Source organism: Panthera tigris, chromosome A2 (genome assembly GCF_018350195.1).
Source record: "Panthera tigris isolate Pti1 chromosome A2, P.tigris_Pti1_mat1.1, whole genome shotgun sequence".
In the NCBI taxonomy this organism is placed as follows: Eukaryota; Metazoa; Chordata; class Mammalia; order Carnivora; family Felidae; genus Panthera; species Panthera tigris.
Genome location: NC_056661.1, coordinates 93,042,816 through 93,048,925, shown reverse-complemented (window position 1 = coordinate 93,048,925; position 6,110 = coordinate 93,042,816).

The following is a 6,110-nucleotide window of genomic DNA, read 5'->3' as shown; positions in this document are numbered from 1 at the left end:
CCCAAGGAACTGACTCTAAGTAATAAATATAAATCAAAAGTAGTTCAAGTCTGGCAGCAACTGTAGCCCAGCTTCAAATAATCTCAATTCTTAAAATGAAATTAAGGAAATCTTACATTGCTAGTGCTCTTAACTACCTGCCAGAAGAAAACATAACTTTGTTATGGAGTAAGACAACGTAATTTAAAGCCTCAAATTATTTTTACAATGTTGTAATATACAGTGTCTGGCAATCAGTAAAATAACATGTCGTATGAGGAGATAAAATGACAGGAGTGAAAACCAAGGGTGGGGGAAACTCCTAATAGTAGAAATAGACTCATAGGAGCATCATGAACTTATCTTTAGGATTCTTAATTCATTCAAGGAGATTAAGGACAGATTAGGGAATTTGACAGGAAATTGTAAACCATGAAAACAAACAAACTGAAATTCTAAAACTGAATTTACGTGGTTACGGAAATTAAAAACTCAATGGATGGGGGGCACCCGGCTGGCTCAGTCAGAAGAGCATGTGACTCTCGATGTCGGGATCATAAGTTTGAGCCCCACACTGAGTGTAGAGATTACTTAAAATAAATAAATAAACCTAAAAAACCCCTCAGTGAATGGATTTAATAACTGATTAGACAGAGTTGAAGAGAGAATTAGTGAATTATGAGATTGGCAAAAGTGATTGCCAGAATAAAGTATAGAGATGAAAGGTATGGAAAATACAAAAAGAATGTCATAAAATAGGAGCTATAGTGAGAATATTGGCGTGAATAATTAGGGACCTGGAAGAAGCAGAGGAGAGAGAAAATGGGACATAAGCAGTATTTGAAAAGACAATGAGAGTTTTCCAAGTCTGTTGATGAATATCAAACCACAGATGCAAGAAGCACTAAAAACCTCAACTAGGATAAGTAGAATGAAAACCACACTTAGCCCAATTATAGTAAAATTACCTAAAACTAAGACAAAAAGAAAAAAAATCATAAAGTAGCTGTAGGAAACGCATGAAGCAACAGAATGAGATTTCTCTTCTTTCATGACAACAGTGGAACTTTCTACAAAGTTCTAAAAAAAATAACTCCCAGACTAGATTTCTTTCTTTCTTTCTTGCTTTCTTGCTTTCTTTCTTTCTTTCCTTTTAGTATTTTATTTATTTATTTATTTATTTATTTATTTATTTATTTTGAGAAAGAGAGAGAGAGAGAGGGAGTGGCAGGGAGAGAGGGAGAGAGAGAACATCCCAAGCAGGGATTCTGGCAGCATGGAGCCCAGTGTGAGGACTGATCTCACCAATCATGAGATCATGACCTGAGCCCAAATCAAGAGTTGGACACTTAACTGACTGAGCCACCCAGGCACCCCTAAATGCTATCATTAAAAGCAAAGGTTACCAGATTGGATAAAAAATAATAACTGTGTGTTGCTCTCAAGAGACACACCTAAAAATATGGGAAAACAGAAAAGGTAGAAATAATAGGATGAGAAAATATATGACATACAAATATTAATCAAAAGAAAGCTGAATAGATTATTAATATCAAAGTAGGCAAGTCTTTGGAGGAATTTTAAGTTTTCTGAGGAATGGGTCAAGAACTAGAGGGGGTTCAAACTATTTTATTTATTTATTTTGTAATGCTCGCATACTGACGGGAAGACTACAGCAGAGATGTGGAGACTGATGACACAGGAAAGATGTGTATAAGCTGTTCGAGTAGAAAAAGGGATGAGATTGGTGCTGAAACAGAAGAGTTGGCCTTAGGGACAGGGACAATGTTTTACCAAGCAGGTGCCAGGTACCAGATGCAGGTACATTGGTAGACAGATCTTTTTAGAAGATGAGACAGTTCTCTTTTGAGTACATCTATTTCCTAACAAAACAAAACAAATCAAACAAACAAACAAACAAACAAAAGTACCAGTTAAGTGTAGGAGGAGAGGTTATTAGGTTATTATTGTCGGAGCAGAGAGACAGCATGATACAGTTTTAACAAGAGGAAAAACAAACTGACTATGGAAATACACAAAGGCTGTAGGCTGAGGGTTGAGAGTTCATGTATCATTTGTTATCATCAATTTAAAGCAAAGCTTGTCAGTGTGGTAGTTGTATGTGTTTTCCAGACAAGCCCATCTGGAGTGAGGATGAAGAGTAGGTGAAGAGTTTAATCTGTGCTCAGGTAAAGTGAGGTAAGACGTCTGCATAGTTTCTTTTTATAAACCTACATCTTCCAGACCAAAGGAGGCCTTCGCCCCTCCCTCTGTCCTCTTACAGGTATTGGCAGTGTTGAGAAGTTTTAGTGTTGGTTCTGCTGAAAAGCACCTCTCGGCAAACCCCATCTGATCCACAGCTGCTTGTTCTCTGAAATTAGAAGGAGGACTACTTAGCGCTTTTGGTTCTCAGCTGTGGGCCTAGTTGCCAAACTTGAGAAAAGGGGAAGAACCCATTTTGAACTTCACATCATGGTTACATCTGTCTGCAGAGATGGAACAAGCAGATGCACTTAGATCCTGTCTTGTGGGATCCAGCCCTAGGGCCTGGAAGGATAAATCATTCCCTTTACCTGTGGGTCCTATCAGCGTTTCCCTTTTATTTATTTTTTTAAGTTTATTTTTTGTGGGGGAGATAGGGCAGAGAGAGAGACAGAGAGAGAGAGAGAGAGAGAGAGAGAGAGAATCCCAAGCAGGCTCTGCATTGTCAGTGCAGAGCCTGATGCAGGGCTCAAACTCATGAACCTCAAGATCATGACTTGAGCTGAAGTCAGAGGCTTCACTGACTGAGCCACCCAGGTGCCCCTCAGTGCCCCCTTTATGTTATCAAGATTTCCCTCCGTTACCTGAGAGACTTTGAGTAGGTTTCTGTGTTTGCGAATAAGTCATCTTTGACAAAAAGATTAGTTTCCTCTTCTGTGTAAAAAGAAGTGGTTTTCAAACTGTGGGCCTGCAGCCCGAGTTGTCACAGGGGCTTGGGAACAGGATGGAAGAAGTAACAAGGCACTTCTGGTTCTACAAGCCCACTCCAACACTGACCTCTCTTACACGCTGGGCTTTTGTTAGGGATTTTGCTTAAAAAGGTTGTATTAACAAAATGAAATAGAACCTACTCTTCCAACTCTTACACTATATAATTCCACGGTGTAAGTCCATTTATATTTATCTTTTGTGGTAATAGCTTCAAGTTACAAGACAGGGGAGGTCTGAAATCATTTCCCAGGTCATGGGCCAAGGCATCAGTAATCCCTGAGCTTAGCTTCCTGTTTCTCTGACTCTCAGATCTTGTCCAACCAGCCACTCCCTGATCTGGCTGATGTGCAGGGGAGTATGGGTTCTGGAAGATCAGCAGCTTCCTCACATTACAATACCGGCACTTGTGTTTTCTTTTCCTTTTTCTCTCTCTTTAGTATTGTCCAGAAATACAAACATTTTGCTGAGGGAGCCTCATTTCAGTGAGGTCATGCCTCCGGGCAAGGGATTAGCAGCTCAGGTGATCTCATTGGTCTCTTCCAGGTCAATAACTTTACAGCTGCATGAACTGGCAACTTGTTCTTGGCACAGTTAAAGTGGGCATCCATTAATAGTTCTGGGAATGTCACATACTCACTAACAATAAACGTGAGGACCCCCTGACCAGCTGAAGAAGTAGAATTAGCTGAGAAGGGACTGAACTTTGGCCTCAGGTCATGTGTAATGGTCACAAATCAGTGATTCATTAATTTACTCAAGCACAGGATTATTTTCCACAAATGGATCAAATAATTTATTACCTCTTCAAAGGGCATCTTGAAAACACCTGGAAAAATTGGCATGAAGAAAGAGGACTTCTAATTAACCGAGTAAAATTTAACATTAAGTCCAAACTGGAAAATTTCTAACACTTGTGCTTTGAAGACCAGTTTTAGAAAAAGGAGCTACTAAAACGTGTTCATTTTCTTGGAAGACAATTCCAGAGTTAATGTTACCAATGAAAACCACATATTTTTGTTACTAATTTATATGTTTAATTTTACAGATCCTGTGCTTAATAGGCCATAATTCTTTACAGGCTTCCTCAGACATGTGGTCTATGGTCTGAAAATCAGATCAGAATCATAAATTTCTTTCGTATTATCTTAAAACAGCATTAAATGAATTTATTATTAAAATAATAAAAATACATCATTTTAACAGTTTTTTTTTTTTAATGAAAGACTGTAAAATTCCTAAAGAAAAAATGCTCACAGAAAATAAACCCTAGGTAGACTTCATTTTAAGTAGAAAGGAGAGCTGTGAGGAGAAAGACTTTGGGCTCCTGGCCTGCAGCTTTTCTAGGTACTGTTCTTTGTGCTTTGGTGAGACCCTGTATAACTATGCTCCACAACCATATTAATTGTATCAGAAGTTTCAAAAAAGAAAATCAGCTTATCAAAGGAACAGGGAAATACCTTCGTTTCCCCCCTCCCCCATTGTCCAAAACGGTATGCCTTTCATAGTTACATGTGTATATGCTGAAACTGAAACACCACACCGCATGCCTTGGCAACTGAGATGATTGTAAACAGCATACAACATACGGAACACACTCACAGTTTTTGTTTTGTTTAAAAAATCTTCTCTTGTAGAATTCCCTGTTCTGTTTCGTGGCATCATCCATCCATCCATTCATTCATTTATATTTATTTTTAAAATTCTAGTATAACATACAGTGTTATGTTAGTTTCAGGTGTACAATATAGTGATTCAACAATTCTATACATTACTCAGGGCTCATCACGCTAAGTGTACACTTAATTCCCTTCACCTATTTCACCCAACTCCCCTTTGGCAACCACGTTTGTTCTCCATATTTAAGAGTCTGTTTTTATGTATGACTCTTTTTCTTTGTTCATTTGCTTTCTTAATTTCCACATGTGAGTGAAATTATATGGTATTTCTCTTTGACTTATTTCACTTAGCAGTATACCCTCCAGATTGCATCCACTGCAAATTGTTTTAAGTGGCAAGATTTCATTCTTTTTTATGGCTGAGTAATATGTCCTTGTATATATGTATGCCACATCTTTATTTATCATCTGTGGATGGACACTTGGGTTGCTTCTACACCTTGGCTATTGTAAATAATACCATGGCATCATTCTTTTTTTTTTTTTTTAATGTTTTATTTATTTTTGAGACAGAGAGAGACAGAGCATGAATGGGGGAGGGTCAGAGAGAGGGAGACACAGAATCCGAAACAGGCTCCAGGCTCTGAGCTGTCAGCACAGAGCCCGACGCGGGGCTCGAACTCACGGACCGCGAGATCATGACCCGAGCTGAAGTCGGCCGCTTAACCGACTGAGCCACCCAGGTGCCCCGCGTGGCATCATTCTTTAAGTCATCCATGCTAACCAAATCCTAGAATTCCCATTCTAAATACCTTCTCCTCCCTCGCTCCTCATATTCTATTGGTAATGAATTCCTGCAAATTCTGTCTTCCTATCATATGTCATTAACTCTCCTATCTATCCTCTCAGTAACAATCTTCATTTAAAAAAATTACTATCTTTGTAATATTGTGGATTGTTTCCTAAGCTGCAGCCGCCATGATGTCTTGTTGCCAGAAGGCTGGAGCTCAAGTTCTTCCTCTCAGTCCTGGAGATGCTGCCACTATGCCATCACGAAATGCAGATGAGAGGGCAAGCACTTGATTGCTGCATCCCAGGGCTGCTTGGTAAGGGTATGACATGTATCACATGCTTAGTTAAGTGGACCATTGTTATATCCCCCTGAAGGATCTGCTTTGCAATTCTAGAGCCCTAAATTCCTTCTTCTCTAATGGTGAATTATTTCTCAAGGGCACTACTTTCTGCTGTTTCCAATTGTGCCACTCTGAAGTCTTCTTCACTATCTGCAGACATAGATCTGTTTCTGTAAGTCTGAATCTCAATAGTGCATAGAACTCAAATTTATATTCCAGAAGCCTCCTTGGTCCCCATGTAGTAATACAGAATAGTCCTTTGTAACAGAATAAAATTTTTTTAAAAATGAACACTCAGTGAATGTACTATTTTTCCTAATTTGTATCTTTAGCATTAGTTCTATTGTTTTTAATCATAACAAATCGTTTACCTACATAAAAGATATGGTTGGTGGTTAGTTTTGCTAAT